The following is a 24,800-nucleotide window of genomic DNA, read 5'->3' as shown; positions in this document are numbered from 1 at the left end:
TGCTGGCCATGGGCCAGAGTGAGCCAGGTGCAGGGCGGGTCCTTGTTCCCCGAGGAAACACTCACCCTCTGGGAGAGCAATTCTGTCTGTAAAAAGGGAAATGAAACCAGATCCAGGAAGGGTGGCTTTCTGTTCAGTGAGGGGATGCTATGACGTTCCGTGAAGAGCTGCTATGATGTCCCGCAGGGGAACTAACACAGGGAATTGAGCAGCGACGTGACATGATAAAGGTAGAGTACACACACAGGAAATCGCCAGGAACATCAGGCACAGATGGCCTCGGGACCCCCACGGGCCTCGCGCTTGGTTTCTGAGTGCATGTCAAGGCATGCAAATGGCATGTTAACAAATACCCCGTTCTGCAGACTGAGGACCCTTGCGAGGTCCGTTACACGAGAGCCCCATGAAACGAGTAGGATGACTCTGTTTAACAAGAGAGGACACCCAGAGAGGGAAAGCCTCGGACCCTGCAGGGCCCACAGCCCCCTCCGACGACATCAGGTCCCAGACCAGCCTGACTCCCTCTATCAGCCGTGGTCACAACCCTACAGTCCCTGGTTCTGCTCAAAGCTGGCACACACTCAGCAACGATGATCTGCTCCCGCTGTGGTCAACCACCGGGGGGGGGGGGGGGGGGGGGGGAGAGGGACTGATCACCGCCCACCTAGCGCAGCGTGACTCATGGGGCCGTCACCCTGTCCCAACGACACACACCATCACCGACGGCTGGTCTCCTCTCAGAACCCAAGTCAGGATCACGGCCAGCTGAGCCAGTTAGCCAAGGCTGGCTCAGAAGATACAAAATATAATAATAATAATAATAATAATAATAATAATAATAATAACAACAACAACAACAACTCCATCCAACATAAACACTTCCAGAAACAAGGAGACCATGCACATGCAATCATTCAATGATTTCCTTTCCTCTCCACGGATCTCTCCTTTTGCATGGACCAAAGGTGGTTTGGGGACAACACACATTGCTCTGTGCTCTTTGTGTTTCTCTGTGGCTGTGCAGCTTTGCAGAAGGCATCCCTGTTTGGTAGAGCAAGCGACAGCCAAGTTCCTGCAAGGCTTGGCGAGGTGGGGACTAGGCCCCAGGGTTCTGCTAGAGCCACGCCATCTGCAGGAGGCCGTTTCCAACTGAGCGCATCTCTGCAGGGAGAGTGGGAAAAGCACTAGAGCTGTGGGCTGTAAGCTAAACCTGCCTCGGGAGCCGGGGGCTGGCACGCTGCCCAGGGCCAGGGAGGGGTGGGCGGCATGGAAGCCAGGGCAGCCATGGAGGCTCGGACCCACAACCATCGCTCAACCCAAGTAGCTCTCCTCTTGTCCACTTCTATATGGAGATCTTTCTGGTTCGGCTTCATTTGAAAAACAGGGAGTTGGTGCCTTTTCGTAAGTATGAGAAAGAACGTTCTAGAGCGTTATCCATCTAGCGAGCGCCAGCATGACATGTCTGGAAACAAGGCGGGTCAAGCTTCAGAAACAAGAGGAGGACCAGAGCGCACCTGGGGTGGACCCCAATCAGACAACCTCAGTCCCCGGGTGACCTGGCCGAGCGTGCCACCCGCAGCCTCTCTAGGGGCTCTCTGGGGTCTGGGATGTAAAGACAGGTCCGTTCCATTTTTTTAAATAATTGAGAGCGTAAGACACGACAGTAAATTATCTACCAAAGCAAATAACTCCCACGTCCTCTGTGATGCCGACCCACAAGCCCCTACTCAGTGTTAAAAACAAAGCCGAGGATCGCCAAGACCAAGTCCCAGAGCCACCTCTGCTCCGAGGCTTCGGGTCCACAGGCCCCTATTGGCTACGTGCTCACCAGGTGCCGTGGCCGAGGAGGTGGGAGGCAGGAGATGGAAAAGAGAAGCTCACACCTTCAAGGTCTCTCAGATCCAACGCGAGAGGAGAGGCCCAGGGGCAAGTACCAACAACTGAAGGCAGGAGCCCGTAAGGGAGGCGAGGGGAGGAGGGGAGGCAGTGGATTCAGGACGGGCAGAAACAGATGCATCAGCGACTCCGGAGGGGAGAGGGGGTTGCAGGAGGGTGGACGGTGGAGGGCAGAGGGCAGAGGGCAGAGGGCAGGAGGGCAGAGGGCAGGAGAGCAGGAGGCAGAGGCCTCTGGGACAGAGCCAGCATCTGTTCTAAGAAGTTCTGAAGCTGCCCCAGGGAGGGGTAGCAAGAACCCCAGCACCCCCACCTCCCAGTCACGTGCTCTGCACATCGGCTCCTCCATGTGAAATGGGATGATGAGCCCGACCGGCGTGGCTCAGTGGTTGAGCATCAACCTATGAACTAGAAGGTCACTGTTTGATTCCCAGTCAGGGCACAGGCCCGGGTTGTGGCCTCAATCCCTAGTAGGGGGCATGCAGGAGGCAGCCCATCGATAATTCTCTCTCATCATTGATGTTTTTCTCTCTCTCCCTCTCCCTTCATCTCTGAAATCAATATATATATACATACACACACACACACACACACACACACACACACACACACACACATATATATATATCCTGGGTAATATGCAAATTAACCATCACTCCATCACAAAGATGGCAGCACGATAGCCACAAGATGGCAGTGCCCAGTCCCGGAGTGCCCCAGTCCCAGGGGGGAGGCCGCTGAGAGTGGGCAGTGTGAGCGGCCTGGCAGAATGTTTGCTTCGTCGCCGCAGCAATGAGGCAAGCGTTCCGCGCCCGGCCGCAGGTGCGCCTCTGGCCAGGCCGGGGCGCGGGTGGGCCTCTGGGCCACGGAGAGCCTCTGGGCAGTGGGTGTGGAGTGGCCAGGCCCCGCAGAGAGCTACTGGCGCACGGATTCATGCGTAGCACTACTAGTGTGTGTGTGTGTGTGTGTGTGTGTGTGTGTGTGTGTGTGTATGTAAAACGAGGTCAGGTGGCCACCACCCTTGCCCTCTGGAGGGCTGCAGTTCAGTATGGAGGACAGCATGGTAGTTAAGATGTCACTGAGCAAAAGTCAACCAGGTGAATCTGCGGGCAGGGTGGGTGATGCTCAGGACAGGCTCTGCCTCCTCCTGAGGTGGGGGGACATCTCCCGTCTGCCATGTCCAATTCCTAGGGTGGGTCTCATAAAAGAGCCCCCCTCTCAGGTCCAGACTCCAGAGAAGGACTTCTCGAAGCCTGTCCCTCGGGTATTCAATGCCAAGACCGGAGAACCCCTGGGCCCTTTGGAGCAAGAAGTCCAGGGGCACCTCTGAGCCCTCTGGCCTCAGGGACGCCCACAGACCAGGTGCGTCCATTGTCCCCCAAATACAGGGTGTCCCCAAAACATGTACACACACTTTGAACAGTGGATAGCTCAACTGATGTTTCTTTTTTTTTTTTCAGCCAGACGAAGCTTTGAACAAAGGAAATTCATCCTAAAATGCTGCTGGAAGTTTAACAACGCAGTTGAAGTACAAACAGTGCCTTTATAATCACTCATAGTGGGTATACATCTTTTTAGGACACAGGGTGTCCCCCCAAAAAATGTAGACACTCTAACAGCTAACTCACTTAATCCTCACTCCTTTTCAGGTCTGATTTGAAATAATGGGTGAAGCCAGACTAAGCTTTGAACAATGAAAATTTATCCACTAGACTTTTTTATGGAGATGCATAAAAGATAAAGTTTACGGTACAAAACCAGCAATCATCGACAAATCAGGGGCGCACAGATATGGCACGAAATGATTCTTGATGTGTGCGGTTCCATTGCTTCGCATTATCAGCAGGGCCTGGGCCAGAACAGTCTTCAATTTGAAAACAGGCACCAACCGAAAAAATGATTCATTTCTCTAGATTCCTTTAAATTTTGAAAAATGAACTGTACGTGAATAAACACTGTCTCTCCCATCATTTAAAGTGTGTGTATACATTTTTGGAGGGAACACCCTGATCCATGAAGACTTGGCCTTGGAATTCAGGGGGGCGGGGAATGAGTTAAAAAAAAGGGGGGAGGAGAGAGGCTCCCCACGCTGCAGTGCGGTGGGAGATGGAAAAACCCCGAGCGGGAGGATTTCAGGGTGCTCTGCCATCCTCGCCACCGCAGTCCTCGGGCGGGAGGATTTCAGGGTGCTCTGCCATCCTCGCCACCGCAGTCCTCGGGCGGGAGGATTTCAGGGTGCTCTGCCATCCTCGCCACTGCGGTCCTCGGGCGGGAGGATTTCAGGGTGCTCTGCCATCCTCGCCACCGCGGTCCTCGGGCGGGAGGATTTCAGGGTGCTCTGCCATCCTCGCCACCGCGGTCCTCGGGCGGGAGGATTTCAGGGTGCTCTGCCATCCTCGCCACCGTGGTCCTCGGGCGGGAGGATTTCAGGGTGCTCTGCCATCCTCGCCACCGCGGTCCTCGGGCGGGACGCAGCGGGCCTGATGCCCAGACACCAGAAAAACAAGCGTCAGAGACAATGCACCCAAGGCGCTGTAACTTCACATGAAGTGCCCAGACCACATCTCACCCCGCTGCGGGCCTGGACCGAGGCCCTTAAAGGGACAGAGCCGCCTCTCCCTGTGCCCTGGCCCTGGAATTCCCTGGCCATGGCATAACACTTCAGCCAGAGCAGGGTACATTCAGAAGCTGGGGAAATGATGGCTGTTCTCACTGTTTAAACTAAAGAACAATTAATGAGAAGCAGCAACAAGCTGGAATCCCAGGCTCGAGGGCAATTAGGCAATTAAGACAATTAGAGGCTGCTGTGGGAGACGCTGGCTGTCAGGTTGCACCGCACCGGAGGAGGGGAGGAGAAGGATCAGCAGGCCCAGATGTGGGGAGGGACCTGGGGTGGGGGAAGGGAGGGCATTCACTGGCTGTCTCTGACAGAATCCTACGCCCCCAAAGGTCCGTGTGGCTCCCCCTTCAGCTCCTTCCTGGTGGGCGTTCTGGGCTCCTTCCGACACACCATCTCCTGGGGACTTCATCGTCCTGGAGGGGCCAGGCCTACCCCAATGCACAGGTGAAGTCAGGGGCTCCACGGGGCAGTGCCTTTCCCACAGACGACGAGGTGAGGGACAGGCTGCCAGGGCAACTCGGGGCCGCCACGTCCACAGATACTTTACTCGTCCGCTCTGTCGAGCTGCCTCTCAGAACAACTCCCTCACCCGCTACCCACCAGCACGTGAAATCTGCATTGCACTCTGTGGAGCCCTGTGCCCCGCCCGCACCCTCCCCTTAATGAAGCCGCACGCGGACAGCAGAGCTCCGGGCCCAGTGCTGCAAACCTCCACGCTCCGCTCTCCCCCGGGAGCCAGGCCTGGCCGCTGGCCCCTGCACAGCCCTATGTTCCCGGACTCCTAAGAAGACCGGCCCCAGCTCTCCACACCTCTCCGCTGGCGCTGAGACCAACACACCAACACAGGTCCCGGGAGCGAGACAGCTGCACTGTGACCCAGTTAGAGCGCGGGTCGGAATCTCGGTCAGGAGAGAGAAATAGGTCAGGTTCGGGCTGTGTGGAGCGAGCCTGAAGTGAAGTTAGAAAAGGCCTGTGCGTAGGAATATCGCACAAGAAAGGCAAAGTGGCCCTGTGGGCGGGTGAGTGTCGGGTTCAGGTGGGGTGCGTAGAGGGGACGGAGCCGCCAGAATGCCCACTGGATGATGTGCTCTGCCCACCGATGTTTGCTGGAGAAATGAATGGCTCAGCAGCTGAACTAAAAATCTAAGACAACAGTGACACTGTCTTTCAGCTTGGGAGGTAACGGATGATGTATTTATGCCAATGCAAGGAGACGGGCTTATAAGACATCTCCGCGACCTGGCCGGTGGCCCAGCTGGTTGGAGCATCAGCCCGGGCGCCACAGGGTCCCAGGTTCGATTCCTGGTCAGGGCGCATACCCAGGTTGTGGGTATGATCCCTGTTCAGGGTGCTAACGAGAGGCAACCAATTGATGCTTTTCTCTCAAATCGATGTTTCTCTTTCCCTCTCAAATCAATACAAAGAAGAAGGAAATCTTTGTGGGTTGAAAGCTACCCAGTACCTGGATGGAGGGCTGGGGTGTTCTGTTTAGTTTGTGGCTAGTTCAGGGGACGAGAGAACATGGTTTCTGCATCCATCGCTGTAGCTAAGGGTGTTTCTTCCCTTAGTAAGATGGTGGGGCACAGTCACACACGCTGGCTCCGATGATTCAGGAGCAGGCCATGTGTCCTCAGCGAGACGCCGTCTATTATCCGTGGAGATATGTGTTCAGGAGGTGTGATAAAGTGGGGAGAAGAGGCAGACGCCAGACGAAATGTGGTGACATTTTCCAGTAATCCATCTCCTCGCTCAGGAGGCGGTCCTGACTCAGACCTTGGCCGTCAAAGTTCTGTCATCCTGCCTCCCCCAACAGTCCCAATGTATCAGAAGCCTCCACTGGGCCTATGCTGTTCGCCTGCACAAGACCCTGCAAAACGTGGCCGGTGGGTCATTAGATGCCGCCGTGTCCGAGTGCACATCAAGGTAACCCTCGTGTGCACCTGAGGCCAGGAGAGCCCAAACCTTTAAAGCTGCAAAACACATCTAAACACCCCCGAGGCGTTCTCCTGAAATGCTAAAGCTGAACTGATTCGAGCCGCTAGACCTGGGCCAGAAGCAGTGCCATGAGACACACGGGGCACCTCCCATTTAAGTTACTGAAGAAAAGGGGGAGCCCATCTCCTTAGTTGCACCAGCCACATTTTAAGGGCTCAGTAACCACCTGAGGCAACAGTGACCGCACTGGACAATTCTCCACAGGAATTCACCACAGGGCATTTTCACCACAGGAAGTCCCATGGGACACTCTTGCCTTCAGTTTCTGAAATACAGGGGGCAGAGCACCAAGGGAAGGGGCGTTACGAGAAATCAACCAGAAAACTCCAGCACCTGGGAGTTTTTGTAAGCTAACGGGCTGATACTCTCAAATAGTCAGTATTCTGGGTGGAGGGTTGGGAAGGGGAATTGGAGGGCCTGGGCTAAGACATGTCCAGCAGCTCTGCACATTTCAGGGGCAAACTGTGGGGGGCAGCTTGCTGGTATCCAGTGAGAGGTGCCACGCTCCCTGCGTTGGATCAAAGGCTTTCACTAACTGCTGTGTGTGCGCGCGTGCGCAATTCTTCTTTTCCAACAGCCAGGCTATGTAAGTCTTTACTCTTTATCCAAAATAGCCAGGCAGGCTATTTCTAGCTCACATCTGTGTGTCCTAAGGGACCTCAACTTTTATTCTGTTACCCTTAAAACACTTGGCTCATTTCAAATTTAGACTTTCATCCAGCAACTGAGTATCAAACATCCCCATTCCTCTCTGCCTACCAGGCCACTTATTCATTTTCCATAAAACAACAGCACCCAAGAAATGAAACACAGAGGCACAAATCTAACAAAATGTATGCAAGTTCTATATGAGAAAAAGCACAAAACTGCGATGAAAGAAATCAAAGAACTAACTACATGGAGAGAGATTCCATGTTCATGGATAGGAAGGCTCCATCAACATTGTCAAGTTATTAATTCTTCCCAACTTGATCTACAGATTCAATCCCAATCAAAATCCTATCAAGTTGTTTAATGGATATTTATAAGCTGATGCTAAAGTTCATATGGATAGGCAAAAAATACAGACTAGCCCACATGGTATTATAGAAAAACAGAGTTGGAGGACTCACACTACCCGACTTCAACACTTACTATAAAGCTAAAGAGAGTATAGTATTGGTGTGTGTGTGTAGGGGGAGGGGATATAGACAAATGGATCAATGGAATAAAACATAAAACCAAGAAATAAACTCACACAAATAGACTACCTTATTTTTTACAAGGAGCAGAGGTGCTATGGAATATTGTTTTCATTTCCTTCACTGCGACATCGCCCCTGGAGTCACACTGAAGACTAGCTTTTCCTGGCTGAGCATGACGAAACATGTGGATTGGATTGTCTTGAACTCTGCAATGTATTTTCCAGCGATTTAGAAAAATAAGCAGCAGTCATATGCAGAGAAGGCAAATATTCCAAAACGCTAACGGCGGCTGAATCTAGGTGTAGGAACTGTAGGTATGTGACATGCCTTTTTTCCCAACTCTTCTGGGTAGGTGAACATTTTCATGACAGAACTTCTGTTCCAACAACATCCCCATAGCACGTGCAGAACCTAACCCGTGTCAACACTGCAAGGCGGTTTGTAGGTGAAGCTCTCCTTGCTGTCCTGTGGTGGGTGGTTTCCATGCCTCTAGCACTGTTTTATTTACGTGCTTAAAACTCTCCAGGATCCACGGTGCCTAAAGGGTGATGCATAGCACCCCTGGGACGCCTTACACCCCCTCTAGGGTGCAGCCCCTGCTCTTGCCCCTACAGATCCCCTATTCTACATGGAAACACATGTTCCAGAGCGTTCCAAATCCTAGGGCCATTTCCTTCCTAAATGCTTCCTGAAATGGGAACAATACTCCAAAGAATCAAAGCCATGGCTTGAGCCAGATGCAGCCTGATTCTTTTGAAGCAGTTTCCTAGAGGCTCTGGGTACTGAGGGCAGCTATGGGCGCCCAGGAGGACACCGCGGTAATTCCCCGGCACACAGCCCCGAGGTCAGCGCAATTAACACACAGCAGTGAAAACAAACACGGGGAGACTGTCCTTGACCAACTGGCAGTTATTTAGTGTTATTCCTCTTATTACCTACCAATACCAACTGGCAGTTAGTTTAGTGTTATTCCTCTTATTACCTACCAATACCTGGGGGTGGGGAGGAGGGGGGAGGGGCAGGGGAGACAGAGAGAGAGAGAGAGAGAGAGAGAGAGAGAGAGAGAGAGAGAGAGGAAGCACCTTTCTATTCAATCATAACTCTATCCTTTGAATTCAGTCCAAGCGCTGTCAATCAACATGCATAAAACTATGGACGAAATGAGCTCGGGCAGCCAGGACCCAGCCCCGGCGATGGCATCGCCACAAACAGCCTTGGGGGAGACGTGTTCTGCACATTTCACAAAGGCCGGTGTGGCTCCGTGGTGGAGCATCGGCCTATGAACCAGGAGGTCACAGTTCAATTCCCGGTCAGGGCGCATGCCAGGGTTGCAGGCTCAATCCCCAGATCCACACAGCTGATTGGTGAGAAGCCACATGCTTTGATGGAATGGTTTGTGAATAGGGTTTTTGTTTGTTTTATGAGCAATAGCAGAGGTTTAAATGCCCTTCACAAGGGGCATCTACAGGGCAGCTGAGAAAGAAGACACGTGGGGATCACACCGATTTGGGGTCACGTTCAGGCTCCCTCCCTCCTCTCTCTCTCTTTCTCACCCTCTCTCTCTCTCTCTCTCTCTCTCTCTCTCTCTCTCTATATATATATATATATATATATATACTTTTTTTATTTCAGAGAGGAAGGGAGAGGGAGGGAAAGATAGAAACACCAATGATGAGAATCATTGTCGGCTGCCTCCTGCACACCCCCAACTGGGGATCAAGCCCGCAACCCGGGCATGTGCCCTTAACCGGAATCGAACCCGGGACCCCTCAGTCCGCAGGCTGACGCTCTATCCACTGAGCCAAACTGGCTAGGGCAAGGCTTTCACTCTTGCTGGCTGTGGGACTGTAAGCAAATCATTTCCCCTCCCTGCGCCTCGGTCCCCTCAGCATTAAAGAGGGCTAGAAAGAACCCTGACAGAGAACGAATAAATTTAGCTCCAGGGAAATTACTGACTGTGGTCACTAGCACGTAGTAGGTGCTTAGAAAGAGCTTCCCCCCGCACCTGCACTATACCACAGATTTCAACCCAACCTATCACTGAAAGAGATTTCTGACCTTTTTTGTGGTTGTTTCCAGTATCCACAGGCTTTTGAAAAGAAGGGGGGGAACAACGCACCGGGAAATCTCATCCTGTTATTCAGAAACAGTTGTATTAATATTCATTTTATTCTGCGGAAGGGCCAGCACAGGCCGGCACGTTAAATCCTGAGCTTGCTCTTCCAGCCTGGGCACAGATTCCAAGGATAACCTGATCTTTAAGTGTTTCCTTTAAACAGACTAGAAAAAGGCCATTTATTCTCCAGCGCACTTTATATGCTGATGTAAAACCAACATGGTTTCACCACACCCGCCCCAGTGGAAGCTCAGCTGTGATGATGGACCCAGGAACCAGCTTGTCAGAAAACGGATACCAAATCCTCAGAACAGCAAATACTTTCATATTTAATTGCAGCGACTTCTGACGGGACTTATTTTAGGAGTTATACTCCCTGCCTTAGTTCAGCAGCCTCTCCAGACTGTAGTTTCGTTTTTCCTTGGTGACTCACTGTCACCTGTGAACGTGACTTACTGCTGAGTGCCAGCATGCCTGCTACCCCCCCCCCCCCCCAGACTCCCAGGGCATGGAGATCTCCAAGTTCCCTCACTCACAGTCCCAACGTTCGACCTGTGAGACCTATGGAAACCCCTTGGTCCACCCCACAGAGGTTCCCTGTGAGGAGGAGTCCCCGCCAAGTTCCTCAGGGCCCACAGGGGAATGTCAGCCTCACCACCCTCTTAGCTGACACTGAAGTATGCAGGCTAGTCTTTAATCAGAATAAACACTCGCCCTGGCTGGTGTGGCTCAGGGCGTTAGGCATCATCCCTGCACCAAAAGGTTGCTGGTTCAATTCCCGGTCAGGGCACATGCCCTGGTTGCTGGCTCCATCCCCAGTAGGGGTGTGCAGGAGGCAGCTGATCAAGGTTTCACTCTCACATCAATGTCTCTCTCTCTCTCTCTCTCTCTCTCAAAATCAATAAAATTTTCTTAAGCCCTAACCAGTTTGGCTCAGTGGATAGAGCATCAGCCTGTGGACTGAAGGGCCCCAGGTTCGATTCCAGTCAAGGCCATGTACCTTGGTTGCAGGCACATCCCCAGTGGGAGGTGTGCAGGAGGCAGCTGATGGATGTTTCTTTCTCATCGATGTTTCTAACTCTCTATCCCTCTCCCTTCCTCTCTGTAAAAAATCAATAATATATATATATATTTAAAAAGAGGAAGCAGCAGTGATTAATCACCTACTTGGGGCCAGGAATTACAATGGACTCTTAAAATTTTATTTTTTTCACTGGATTTTTGTTCAGACTTCTTATGGTTGCCTGTTACCATTGCTCCAGAGCTAAAGAAATGAAGGTCAATAAGGTAGAGTAACACCAATGTCCTAGAGAGAAATGAGGTGACGCCTAGGTTTGGGGGGAGACTGTCGCGTAGGGTGGAGTCAGGAGCTGATGAATGGAGAGGAAGAGGAAAGAGCACGGTCCAGAGGCTTCCATGAAAGCAAAGAAGGACCACCATGGGGAAATGCCGCAAGCGGGCCAGGAGGAGGCTGTGTCCCACAGATTACACACACAAGCGTGATGCACGAGTGCACACACGTCACTCATGATGGGAACATGCATACAGCCGAGTGGAGTAGAGGGCAGAGAAGGGCCAGGCCCGGTGCCATGGGGCTGAACTCGGAAGGCCTCAGGCCATGGCGGGGCTTGGGCTGGGGCTGGGGAGGAAGCCAAGACCCAGGTGCCGGCTGATCAGTGGCCAGGACCGTTTGTGCCTCGGTGACTGGCCAGGCTGGCTGGAACCAGCACGGCCGGCACCCACTGCGACCCGACCAAGGACGCTTCTAGAGGGAGCAGGTGTGGGCGAGTGGAGATGGGGCCCTGTGGTAGCGCTGTATGGGTTCCCCGCATGACAAAGGGGGGTTGGTTATATAGCAAGTTCTGGTGACTCCCGTGGGCACAGACATTCAGAGGATGGTATGTCTGATGTCAGGCGCCCCAAGGAAGTGGCTGTGGGGCAATTCATTTGTCTAAAAAGCAGCGATTTTCAACCTTTTCCATCTCACGGCACACAAAAACTAATTACTAACATTCTGCGGCACCAAAAAATACCGCTTTCTTTTGCCGATCCGACAAAATATGAAAATAGGTGTAGTTTTGATTCATTCACACCAGACAGCTGTTGTTGTGCTGGCTGTTACCGTTTTTAAATTTGACAGCCTAAGGGAAAAGAGGTCGGCGCCCTCACTGAGCCGTCAGGTGCTGCGTGCTGGGAGAATTCTTGCGGGATACCGGCTGGAACACTGCCTGCGGGAGGCGGGGGCTCTCATGGAAATGCCAACTGCAACCAGCGGACACAGGTCCCCTGCGCCAGGCTGGGGTGCCTGTCACTCGCTGCTGTGTTGGCTGATAACCACACTGCTCTGTTCTCCTGAAAACTTTTCAAAATATATTTTTGTTGATTTCAGAGAAGGGAGAGCGCACGCGAGAGAGAAACATCAATGATGAGAAGGAATCACTGAGGGGCTGCCTCCTGCACGCCCTCTACTGGGGACCGAGCCCACAACCTGGGCATGTGCCCTGACCGGGAATCGAACCATGACCTCCTGGTTCATAGGTCGACGCTCAACCACTGAGCCACACTGGCTGGGCTCCTGAAATTTTTCCTCAGCTGAAAGGCGCTGCTTTGCCCAAAGATGCCTGGGTGGGTGTGTCTCCCAGAGTCAGAGTCATGGCCATGAACTTGCCTCCGGGTGGAGAGCACTGCAGGGCCCTGTGTGCCCAGGGCCACCCTGTGGTCAGGCTGAGGCGACATGAGGCATCACCTCCATCTCTCTGCCCGTCGTCACCCATCTGTCCCGCTCCCTCACCACCTCTGAGACCTGGCGGGGAGCCCCCATCCACCGCGCTTGGGACCCCTGCAGACTCCATGACTCAGGATGGAGACACAGGCCTCCCTCTCGGGACCTGACCCGAGGGACAGGGAGGACAACTCCACTAGGCCAGTCCCTCTCCAGGGTTACGTGGCTAATAAATGTCAGATGAGGGGAACCCACCATCCTGGGGTGTCCAGGGGAGGGAGTTCCCTGAATGCAAGACTCCCAAGTTTCAAACTGGAATATCCCCCCAAAACACTGACAAGTTGTTGGCTGCAGGCAGAGCTGGGATTTGAACCCACGCCCATCTCACTCCAAAGGGCGTCTCAGTCTAGACGGCGCTCTTTCATTTCTGTGAGAGGCTCCTGGTGTGTAACCCGCTGTCTTGGGCTTCCCCAGACAATCAGCGCCTGGGGGATGCTGGCTGCAGCTCCCCCCTCTCAGGGAACAGGCACCCTTGGGGCGGGGAGGCACCAGAGGACAACAGGGGTCCATGGCCCCGATGACACAGTTGGTTGTTTTGTTTTACTCTGAAAAGAATGACTGTAGATTTCATCAGATGCACAAAGCGATCCTTGAAACAATTAAGGTTACGAACAATGGCCCCACACGCACTGCTTCTCTCTGCATTAAGCAGAGCCCAGCGCTGCATACGTGTGGCGTGTACTGGCTCCAGCGGAGATGTTTCCCAGCCAATGACCCAACACCATCTGCATTCGCCAGAGCAAGTGGGGGGCAGCTGGGCTCCGCCCTCCAGGGCCCCTCCTAGTCCTGGCAGGGAAGTATCTCTTCCATTTAATGGAGAGGCACTTGTCAGGGTTGGCTGAGGAGACAGGACGGGCAGAGTTCTGGGGAGAAGGCAGCAGTGGCCAAGGCCTCCTGTCTCCCTGACCTGGACCCTCCCTCTGACGGGAGCTCCGAGAGGTGCTCGCATGGGCTGTGGCTGTGGTGTGCACCGAAGCCAGGGGTCCCCCGATGGAAGCTTTCTGGCCCCAGTTCCCCTCCATGAGCTTCGGAAGCACTGCTCGCTGCTCCCTGAGCGCGGGGAGCTGTGCTAAATGCCCCTGCAGCTACAAAGAGGCCACGTCCCGCACGAGGAACCCACAGACTTGCAGGAGGTGGTCAGAACAGTCACAGGCACTTCTGTCCTGGCCTTTCAACCACTGAGAGTGAGGAAGGCTGAGGAGGAGGAGGAGGAGGAGGAGGGGGGAGGAAGAGAAGGAAGAGGAGAGGAGGTGGAGGGGGGAGGAGGGGAGAAGGGGAAGGAGAGGAGGAAGAAGAATGAGAGAAAAGAAAAAAAGAAAGAAAAGACAAGACGGACGGGAGGGAGGGCAGGAGGGAGGGAGGGAGGAAGGGAGAGAAGGAGAAAGGGAAGGAGGGAGGGAGGGAGGGAGGGAGGGAGGGAAGGAGGGAGGGAGGGAGGAAGGGAAGGAGGGAGGGAAGGAGGATCACGTGGCTCAGGGAGGCCTCTGAAGAGAAAGGACTGAATGAGGGGTGGGAGGGGGCCGGGGAAGCAGCGGGGGCAACCCCTCCAGGCCAAAGGTGCAGGAAGGAAGTGAGAAGTCTTGCAGGGGTCCTCAAACTACGGCCCGCGGGCCGAATGCAGCCAGCCGAGGACATGTATCCGGCCCGCCGGGTGCCGCTGCCTGTCCTGCTTAGCAGCCGACTCATCCCGGGCCCGCAGTGCGCATAGGAATTTGTTCATAGTTTTTTTTTTAAACTATAGTCCGGCCCTCCAACGGTCTGGGGGACAGTGAATTGGCCCCCTGTTTAAACGGTTTGAGGACCCCTGCTAGTGAGCAGGCCACACAGTGTGCCTTCTGTTTCCGTTTTTGGGCGGGCAGCGGCCCAGACCCTGTGGTCAGTGTGCGGACACGGGGAGAGCCAGCGGGTCATCAGCCAGGGCAGTTAGAGGAGAAATGGGGCCGGAGAGGTGAGGAGACCAGACCAACACACCTGCAGCGGCTGGTTTCAGAGCTGGAGCGAGGAGCGGCTCCCGAATCTGAACCTTCAGCTTACTTCAGCCCTTGGGCCCCTCGCGGGGGAAGGGGCTGTGGGCCATGGGGTCTACCGCTATCTTCTCAGTTCTCTCTCTCTCTCTCTCTCTCTCCCCCCCCCCCCCCTCTCTGACAGGCAGATAACAAAGGTGAAAAATGCATTTGGGGCATTTCAAAAAGTTCTGGAAACTTCTATCACTTCATGCAGGAAGTGCCAGACATGGCGCTTGTCCTCATGTGCATCTCCTCAAGCCCCGCCCCCACCCCCCCAGAAAGATCATTATTGTGGCATCAGATAAGACCAGTGGCTGGGGGGATGAGTGCCAAAGGTCATGCGGAGCTCGCAAGTGGGGGAGCTGGGATTCCCACCCATCTTGGCCCAGGCTGTGTTCATCAGACACGGAGATTGGGCTCATTCTTTCAGGACAAGAAAATAACAAGAAAAATAAAGGATGCATTGGCTAGGGTATTTTGCAGTTAGTTGGTGAAACTGCCAAGACTGCACAGCTATTAGGCCACTCCGAGCCCGCACCCTCTCTGTGAGCTGGGCATGAGCATCTACAGTTCCCAAGGGGGAAACTGAGGCACGAGGAAATCAGGCGTCCTAGGTCCGCGTCCCCTCAGAGCCAGGATTCAAATCTAGGTTTTCTCAACCCAACCACGTGCTTTCCCACTGGACTGGAGCTGAGGTCAAGGAAAGGAAGGGAGGGCAATCCATTTTAAGTTTAAAATCTTTCATCCGATGTTTTCAGCAAGCGGTATGCGAAGGCCATCCCACACTGCCGTCACCCCACAGCGCCCACTTCACAAACCGTGAGCATTTAAGGCAAACCAGGCGTTTCTGTTTTCCTTCCCTCTGCTTCAGGGGGCCGGCCCTCACCTTGCACGCCAGCCCAGCGAGCATCCTCCTGGCCTGTGGCCACTCCGGGACGAGGGCAGCGGCTAGAACCTCCTCTGTGCCAGCCGCCCCCGGAGCAGGTGGTCATGTGGCCGGCGAGGCTCATTCCCTCGTTCAGCGGCCATCACCATGGCCGTCGCTGCACCGGCTGCTGGGCCATGACCATAGTAGGTCCGGGGGAGACTCCTGTGCTTAGGAAGCATGAACTCGAGAGCGGGGAGAGGCATGTGTGCAAGCATGACACCGCACAGGCCGACACAGCGTGGGTCCCAAGAGCTATGGGAGCAGAGGGAGAGTCAGGAAGGCTTCCCAGAGGAAGGGGCACTGAATTGGGTCCTGAAGGAAAGACGGAAGGGAGAGTCAGTCATTCTGGACAGAGACTGGCATGAGCGAGAGCAAGGGTATCAAGGAGCAGGACACACTGTGCGCGAGTCCTGGCTCCTCCACGAACCGTGGTCCCCTTGGCCGTTACGTCCAGCTGTGGGCACTCAGTCACAGCGGGCAAACAGCCGGTAATGCCAGGCATGATGGAGCCCAGGTGAATGAAAGGGAACCTTGCCCACAAGGTCCTGTGTGTCCGACGTACCCACCTAACCCACATCGAAATGAATCCCCACTGTGTGCAGATCCTGTTGGCACTATTAAGTGCTTAGCCCAGCCCTGTGCTGAGCAGACCCAATGTTCCCAAAGAGACGAGTCCTGCCTTTGATGCCAAAGCCCTTGACCTTCACCATTTGTGAGCAAGGAGATGACATGCTGTGTCCCCCGATAAAGGCCACTTCTATTCCCCGAGTGTGTCTCCGACCAGAGCACAGCGCCTCCACTGTGAGTTACCGGCCAGCATTTGTGCTGCCTTCTCAGAGCTGACGTCTGTTTGCCGGTCCAGGCTGGGGTTTCTTTGAAAAAGAGTGGTAACTCCCTTCACCCGCGTGGCACGTGAGGTTCTCAGAGCCCTTCCCCATGCATCCTCTCCATCGTCCCACTCAACTGTCGCCGGAGCAGGTGAGCTGCAGGGAGGGTGGGTGCCCCCATGCTACAGATGAGGAGAAGGCGTCTCAGGCAGGTGGGGACACTCAAGGTCACACGGCAGATATAGGATGGCATCAGAACTCACACCCATCCTCTCTCTCCACCTCACCATCTGCCTGGGACACAGTCCTGTCACCCTCATTACGACACAAGTCCCAGATGAAATGCAGACCACATCCCATCCCCGCAGGCAACAGAACTATGGCATGAATTAAAAGCCCAATTAAAGAGCAGGGCCTCTTACCTGGGACTTATCACGACCCCTGGAGGCCGGGGTATAAAGAGCGGGCCCTAGAAGAATCAATGACCGCCCATCCCGGAAACTGCCCAGAGACCCACTTACCCGTAAGCAACAGCCCCCAGACCCAGCTGCTTCACCTAACCTGATCTCCCTCTCCGCAGGTGTCGGGGCCCTGGCCCCCGCTGAGCGGGTCTGGCCTGGCCCCCAGGCCTCTGCCCCTGCCTCTGGCCTGCGGACGAGGCTCACCGCCCATCGCTGCGGTGGGCAGCCCAGTGCCTCTCACTGACACAGCTGTGAACACCCAGAGCGTGAAGCCTGGTGGGAGGTGCCTCCCTGGTTCGCACAGAGCTGAGGCGGATCCTGCAGTGTCTGAATGTGGGAGAGTTTGCTAATGGCTGGAGCCCCAGGCAGGGGGAGGGGGGCCGGGGAGAGAAGGGGTTTCCCTATACCCTCTGTCGTCTTGTGTTGCTGGCAATAGTGGCGGTGTGAGATGGCTAGAAAAGAGGTGAGGAGAAAGGGAGGGGGCGTCTTGACTGCTAGTTTTTAATCTTATTTCTATTCCCACCCAGCCCCAGTAGCCAAAGGCAAGAACAGGATAAACTCCGGGACACCTCTGGACCCCCAAACGGCCACAGTTACCACTTCCCTCGTCTACACATCCCTGCAGTTGCTGGCTTTGCAGCTGACTTCCAGACCAAGGGCTGGGGTGCGCTGGTCCCTGTGCATGTCACAGCTGAGCTGCAGGGATACCCCCCACACACACCCCGACCCCAGCCCAGCCCCAGCCAGACTGGCCTCGGGGTCTGCCTGGATTACAGGGAACCGCTACCACTGCCCCTTCACCCCAACAGGGTCTTCGCCCCAACCTGCCCCAGGTTCAAGGGCTCAGAGGACCTGCTGCTCGGGGTCCAGATGTGCTCCCTCCCCCAGCCTCCATCAGGCACTTCGGAGGGGTCCCCCCCCATTCACCCCACTCTCCCCATCAGATGTTCCCCTCTGGCCTCTCCAGACCTGCCCAGATGTGCCCGAGACCAGAGGACAAGGAGGCTGGGGGAGAAAGACGGAGAGAACCCACATTTCGAGGCGGAATCCCTGTTAAGTAAGAGAAACCATCCAACTAGCGATCAGGCTTCCAGAAATGTCACAGCCAGAGACCGAGGAGAGAGTTGCCGCCTCGGACCGCCAGTGCTCTCACCTACCTGTCTCCACCGCCGGGCTCCCTCTGCCGCCGCCTCTGGCCCCCACTCCGAGGGCCCTCTAGCTCCTCTGTCACCGTCCTCAGCGCCAACACTTGCGGCAGCGGTGGGCGGACCCTGGAGCCCAGGCACCTGTGAGCTGGGTCTCCGTCCCTGTCCCCGCGGGCAGCAAGGCCACCTGGAGGAGGAGCAAGAGGAGAGGATGCTGCCCTCCCCGCAGCCGCCACCGCCGCCGCGGTGCTGATGCGGTTGCTATGGTTATGGAACTCCGCAGCTGTCCCCTCTTGGCGCAACAGCTGCCCGGCCGCGGCCTCCGGGCAGCCCCGGCCAACCGGCCCTGAAGCGGCGCAGCTGACGCGGCGAAGGAACGGGATTCACTGCTGACACGGAAAAGCGACCGGTGTCTGCGCTGGCGCCCGCCTGCGGGCTCTGCTCACCTCGGCGCCCTTGCTGCTCTCCTTCCCCCGCCGGGACGCACCAGACCCCGGCGCAGCGGCGCACAGCGCGCCCTCGCGGCCTGGAGAGCGGGCCGCGCGCCCGCCCGCCCGCTCGCTCCGCGCGCGCTCCCCGCAGCCGCGCGCCGCCCGCGCTGCGCCAGTGCCCGGAGGCGTGGCCCCCTCTCAGCCTGGCCCCGCCCGCTCGCCCGCCTGGCCTGCGAGGGGCGCAAGCGGCCAGACCCGAAGCCCCCCAGCCTTACAGGCGTCCTGGCCTGGAGCATGCTCAGTCTCCGCGTGGAGTCTGGAACTGCCCTTGTGAACTGGAGCCTGGGATGCGGCCCAATATCAAAGGTCCTTCCCAGACCCCCGGGGGAAGGGAAATTAACCCCCACACACATCACGTGGCTGGGGAGGGGTGTTACACTTTGAAGAGGGTGTTCAATCCAGTGGATGCCAGAGCAAGGGGAAAGCCCTGAGCAATCTCTGCCTCCAACACAGGCAGCTGCGCCTCTTCCACCAACCAATGAACCCATCATTTGCTGGTAACCGACTTCATCTGGGCTTTGGGGTTTAGACATGTGTAGGGTTCGGTCCAGAGTGGAGAGAAGACGCCGGGTGGGCGCGTGGGAGGGGGGTTGAAGCAGCAAACATCCACAGAGCACCCTTCACCAGGCCTTGCAGGTAGAGAGTTCTGTTCTCGCCATCACTGTTAGGGGGGCTGCAGATGAGAAAACAGCCTGGGAGAGGAGACCAGGGACCAGAGCTCCATCCACTAGACAGGGCTGCACGGACTCACAGCCCAGGAAGAGAGGCAGACTGTAACCAAGCAATTGCAATCAGCATGACCAGCAGCTAATCTAACTGGGGAGGGGGAGGCAGGTAATCAGGGAAGACACCCGAAAGAGGAGACAGGGACAGGCAAGGGGTCCGGCTGGGCATGGAGGCTGAGACTGGGCACCATTGGGAGGAAGGGGGGGTGCTGCAGTCCCACCAGGGAGCGTAGGCCCTGTCTGTCTGTCGTACCAGCCCTCCCTGCAGCACCCAGCCAAGCCTTGGACAACACACATGCTCAGCAAATGCTTGGGTAATAGCAAGCAAATGAATACTATTTCTCCAGCGAGAAAACGGACAGACGCCTTTCTTTCCCAATTTCTGTCCTTAAACTGTGATCAAAATCACATGACGTTGATTTTGCTGTCACCAGTGCATTTTCTTGTGACCATGTTTTTGAGAGTCTGTGCAAGTGCCCAGCACTGTCCTCTGCAGTTGCTGGCCCCGGTAGGGCAGAGCGGTGCCGGGAGCACAGGGTTCCCTTGTACTGGGATGCGTTTCCGTGGCCCGGAGCAGAGGCCTCTGGGATGTATTGTTCAGTGGAAAAGCAAAGTGCAGAGTAGCATTCACAAGGTGGCTCTCATGGAAGAAGGCGGGAGGCCGCTGTGCATTTGGGTTTGCTCGCATCCGCATGACCATGTGCACTGGCAGGCTGCGTGAGGCATCTGCAAAGTGGGGATTAGCCACGCAGATGGGTTGGTGCGGAGCTGGATGGGCGAGTGAGACTTCCAATGGGTGGGAGTGAGGCTTCCAATGGGTGGGAGTGAGACTCTCAATGGGTGGGAGTGAGGCTTTCAATGGGTGGGAGTGAGACTCTCAATGGGTGGGAGTAAGGCTTTCAATGGGTGGGAGTGAGACTCTCAATGGGTGGGAGTAAGGCTTTCAATGGGTGGGAGTGAGGCTTCCAATGGGTGGGAGTGAGGGTTTCAATGGGTGGGAGTGAGACTCTCAATGGGTGGGAGTGAGACTCTCAATGGGTGGGAGTGAGACTCTCAAGGGGTGGGAGTGAGACTCTCAATGGGTGGGAGTGAGACTCTCAATGGGTGGGAGACTCAATGGGTGGGAGTGAGACTCTCAATGGGTGGGAGTGAGACTCTCAAGGGGTGGGAGTGAGACTCTCAATGGGTGGGAGTGAGACTCTCAATGGGTGGGAGTGAGGCTCTCAATGGGTGGGAGTGAGGCTCCCAATGGGTGGGAGTAAGGCTTTCAATGGGTGGGAGTGAGGCTTCCAATGGGTGGGAGTGAGGGTTTCAATGGGTGGGAGTGAGACTCTCAATGGGTGGGAGTGAGGCTCTCAATGGGTGGGAGTGAGGCTCTCAATGGGTGGGAGTGAGACTCTCAATGGGTGGGAGTAAGGCTTTCAATGGGTGGGAGTGAGGCTTCCAATGGGTGGGAGTGAGGGTTTCAATGGGTGGGAGTGAGACTCTCAATGGGTGGGAGTGAGACTCTCAATGGGTGGGAGTGAGACTCTCAAGGGGTGGGAGTGAGACTCTCAATGGGTGGGAGTGAGACTCTCAATGGGTGGGAGACTCAATGGGTGGGAGTGAGACTCTCAATGGGTGGGAGTGAGACTCTCAAGGGGTGGGAGTGAGACTCTCAATGGGTGGGAGTGAGACTCTCAATGGGTGGGAGTGAGGCTCTCAATGGGTGGGAGTGAGGCTCCCAATGGGTGGGAGTGAGACTCTCAATGGGTGGGAGTGAGGCTCCCAATGGGTGGGAGTGAGTCTCTCAATGGGTGGGAGTGAGACTCTCAATGGGTGGGAGTGAGGCTTCCAATGGGTGGGAGTGAGACTCTCAATGGGTGGGAGTGAGGCTCCCAATGGGTGGGAGTGAGGCTCCCAATGGGTGGGAGTGAGGCTCCCAATGGGTGGGAGTGAGGCTCTCAATGGGTGGGAGTGAGACTCTCAATGGGTGGGAGTGAGACTCTCAATGGGTGGGAGTGAGGCTTCCAATGGGTGGGAGTGAGACTCTCAATGGGTGGGAGTGAGACTCTCAATGGGTGGGAGTGAGACTCTCAATGGGTGGGAGTGAGACGTTCAATGTCCACTTTTATGAAACTTTTATTTTTGAACCAAAAATAAATTATACACATACATATGGACAATGTTTTGCCATCTGTGTCTAGAATCAGTTTTTAAAATATATTTTTATTGATTTCAGAGAAAAGGAGAGGGAGAGAGAGAGATACATCAAGGATGAGAGAGAATCACTGATCGGCTGCCTCCTGCATGCCCTCTACTGGGGATCCAGCGCCCAGCCTGGGCATGTGCCCTGATCGGGAATTGCACCATGACCTCCTGGTTCATAAGTTGACACTCAACCACTGAGCCATGCCAGCTGAGCTGTCTAGAATCTTAATGACCCCGGAGATAACCTCAAATGAAACATGCAACCCGTTCCCGGCATTCCCAAGACCTCCCCTCCCAGCCCTGCCTGAGCCTATGTGGTAACACAGCATTATGACTTATTACTGGGGAGTCTTCCTCTTCAGACCCTGCTGCTCAGGGACTGGGGGTGACGAGACAAGAAGGAGGGACAGAGACAGGAGCAGCGCCTCAGGGTCCAGGTGTACCCACGCAGCACTAGGGAGTCGTGGGGTGTGATTCTGTGCCAGGGCCCACAGGTCCTCCCCATGGCGACAGTCACCCACCTCTGGTGGCCAACACAACACCCATCAGTCATCTGGCGGGGGCGACGCCCTCCAGGCCCAGAGGTTACCTCCCCCCGTGCCCTCCTGGCGCACAGGCTCCGTGCAGTGCCCTGCTCAGAACTGGCACATTCTCAGCCCCACAAGGTGCGGCTCTGAACCCCAAGGGGACTGTGGGGGGTCCGGGAGGGAAAGGCCCGGCCTCTGCCCAGGGCAGGCACCACCGACTGGAAGACAAACATAACCCTCCAGGGTCACCTGCTTTCCCAGGAAGTGACGAGCCATCCATGGACCCCACGTGTCAGACACCCAACACCCAACGTCCTCTGAGGCTTCCTGTTCCCTCTGTCTCCTCCTCTCCTCCCTCCTCTCCACTCATACAATTAAACACCACCTCTGCCAGGTCCACCGCGGGAATAGCTTTCGCAACGTCGTCTACCACGGGGTCCCACAAGAGGAGCCGTGAGCCATGCACGGTGTCTACAGAAACAGGTGCCATCTTACCTTCATGCTCAGAGGTGAGCAGCTGGGACAGAGTTCTGGGGCGGCTGGAAGGTGACACCCCCTTTTAAAGAGCTGAGCACTGAGCGATACAGCTAAGCCTGGGGTCCTTCTGGCCGAGTCTAGCTCTGGGGGCCGCAGCAGCGGTCTGCTCGGGGTGGGTGAGGAGTCAGGCATTTCCTGCGTCCTGTAGAAGGCAGGCTTCAATGCTGACATCCTGTGGCAACAAGTAGCAACTGTCAGGAAATGCTTAGCAGGCTCCACATGTCCCACGTGACCAGGGGGACGGGGAAGAGCCTCCCCTCGGACCCTGGGAGGCCCCTTCGTTTTAGGACACCTGGGAGGAGCCAGGTGCCCGAGAGGACGTCACTTCCTGCCCACAGAAGGCAGCGCCCACAGTGTGCCTGGCCTCGAGACTTGGCTTGCTCCTCTCTGCGTCCTCGGTACCCCGCGACTGAATTGTATCTCAGGTTCCCGCCTGGAAAGCAGGGCTGATGATAAACCACATCCCGTAGGTTGGTGGTGAAGTTCACATGAATTAGAACTTACATGGACGTAAAGGGATTCGAACCTAGGACCATGCCTCATGCCGAGGGAGGGCTGCACAGGCGGGAGCTAATATTAGTTTTGAATGTTGGGATGAGTCGGAGAAATAGAAAAGGAGCTTGGGGTGCCGTGTTCATCGGTTCTACTTTCTGTCTCTCCAAGTTGCCGAGGAAGCTCATGGTGGGACCTGCCTGACCCCCAGCAGCCAGTGAGTGATGAGGCCCCAAAACTTCATGTTGATGCCACTGGATCTGAGTTTATCTGTGTATACAGCACTAAGTAGCTGATTCTGTAACATAAGTAGAGACACACAGATTCCCAAACCACTAGATAACCACCCCAAAACCACACCCACAGTTCCCAGGACTGCCCCAGGAGATGGGAGCTACTATTGTCTGATTTTTCCCAGGCGAGGAAGCTGAGGTGCGGCTAGCTAATAGAACTTCTCCAGCCTACAAGGAGGCGAGCCAAGGTCCAACACTAAGCAATGGTCACGTGGCTTCCGCTCGGTTGGTTCACAACCGCGGAGTTTCCTGGGTGAAATCTGCAACTGGCCCCGGACGCAGACGCAGGGAGAAATCTCAGACAGAGGCAGGCCCCTCCACATGGGTGGGTGGCGGGTTAAGAAGTTAGGGAACTCCGAGGCTAGTCTTGGGGTATGGCAAGACGAGTAGATTCCTGCACCCACCTTCCAGAATCTTCCAAATGTGAAGATTAGCAGCCTTACCGGGGCTCAGTCCCGTCCACTGTCCAGAGCCTCTCAACACGACATTCCTCTCTCATGGCTGCGTCCTTGGAAAAAGCTCCCGCTGTGGGGACGGTGGGTAGAGTGTATGTTCCAAGGACAGGAGGGGCAGGGAGCCCCCTATCGCCCGGGGCCAGCTCACAGGTCACCCCAGGGTCACATCCTCGCGATGACCCCTCCGACACACCCCGAGAAGTAGCAAGAAAGATGCTTGTAACAGACAACGGATGAAATCTCGGGCACAGGCTTCATGCTTCCGTGTTCCACTTAATGGTGTTCCTTGCTTTACTGCTGAGAAACACTAGACTTACTACCGAGAAAAAGCAGTGGATAACAAATCACCTGCGCCTTTCAGAATGTCAGCAGCGACTTTGGGGGAAGAGACCATCGAGCTGATAGTCCCATGACATTAACAAATGCCCTTCCTGAGTTGGAAAGAACGGCACCATATTTCACTCGAGAAGGGATATATGTACATAAAACTCATCTTCGTCATTTTAATTTGTGCATCATTAAATTAAACGACTGCAGTAGTGCTTCGGGGACAAGTTCTTCCTGTTACAAAGGGCACGGCCTTGGGAGTTGGCCAGCGTGTTCTCACTTCTCCCAGCCGAAGTGTCCCGGACCCATTCCAGGCCCTCCTCGGTGAATTGCAGAGGGAAGAATTCATCAGGGGCAGGATCCAGACCCCTTTTCTGTGAGACTCCTTTCCTCCTCTGAGTAATAGGATCTGAACGGCGCCACCCGTGGGATGTGCTGAGGAATTAAATGCCCCAAGTGTGTGTGTGGGGGGGGGGCAGCATGCCTCCCAGATCCTGTCCCCTGGAACATAGTCCCCTCCAGCCCACCCTCCTTCTCAGGCTCCTGTCAGGGATGTAGAAGGCTCAGTGGCCAGGTCATTACCTCCACAGAACAACCAAGTCAGGAGCCTTGCACCAGCCGTGCCTCTAGAACAGTCCGCTCCTCTAGAGCAGTCTGCTCTACGGAGCACAGTGACCTTGAGAAATCCCTTTGACCCTCGGAGCCTCGTTCTTCATCTCTATCACAGAAAGGATTTGCAAGTGGAGCAAAAAGGTGGTCCCTTCTAATTGTGACAGTTTTGGGGTCACCAGACCTGCACCCCGTTT

At 55.4% G+C, this 24,800-nt stretch overlaps 1 protein-coding gene across 7 annotated transcripts in view; it reads right to left on the bottom strand.

The window, feature by feature from the left end:
* Positions 1–18,532, bottom strand: part of FAM135B (family with sequence similarity 135 member B) — a 96,950-nt gene extending 78,418 nt beyond the window's left edge. For 4 of the 7 annotated variants that reach the window (XR_013959354.1, XM_080647112.1, XM_080647116.1 and 1 more), the window contains exons 1-2: positions 18,404–18,499; positions 17,970–18,144 (exon numbers count right to left, since the gene is read on the bottom strand). The gene's annotated coding sequence lies outside the window, so the exon portion shown is untranslated. Of the gene's footprint in view, positions 1–16,872; positions 16,898–17,969; positions 18,145–18,403 lie in introns of those variants that run through there. The other 3 variants (XM_080647115.1, XM_080647113.1, XM_080647114.1) reach the window with 3 other exon arrangements.
* Positions 18,533–24,800: the final 6,268 nt, after the last annotated feature.

Source organism: Plecotus auritus (assembly GCF_963455305.1).
Source record: "Plecotus auritus genome assembly, chromosome: 11".
Classification (NCBI taxonomy): domain Eukaryota; kingdom Metazoa; phylum Chordata; class Mammalia; order Chiroptera; family Vespertilionidae; genus Plecotus; species Plecotus auritus.
This window is presented reverse-complemented; position numbering and strand designations above follow the sequence as displayed.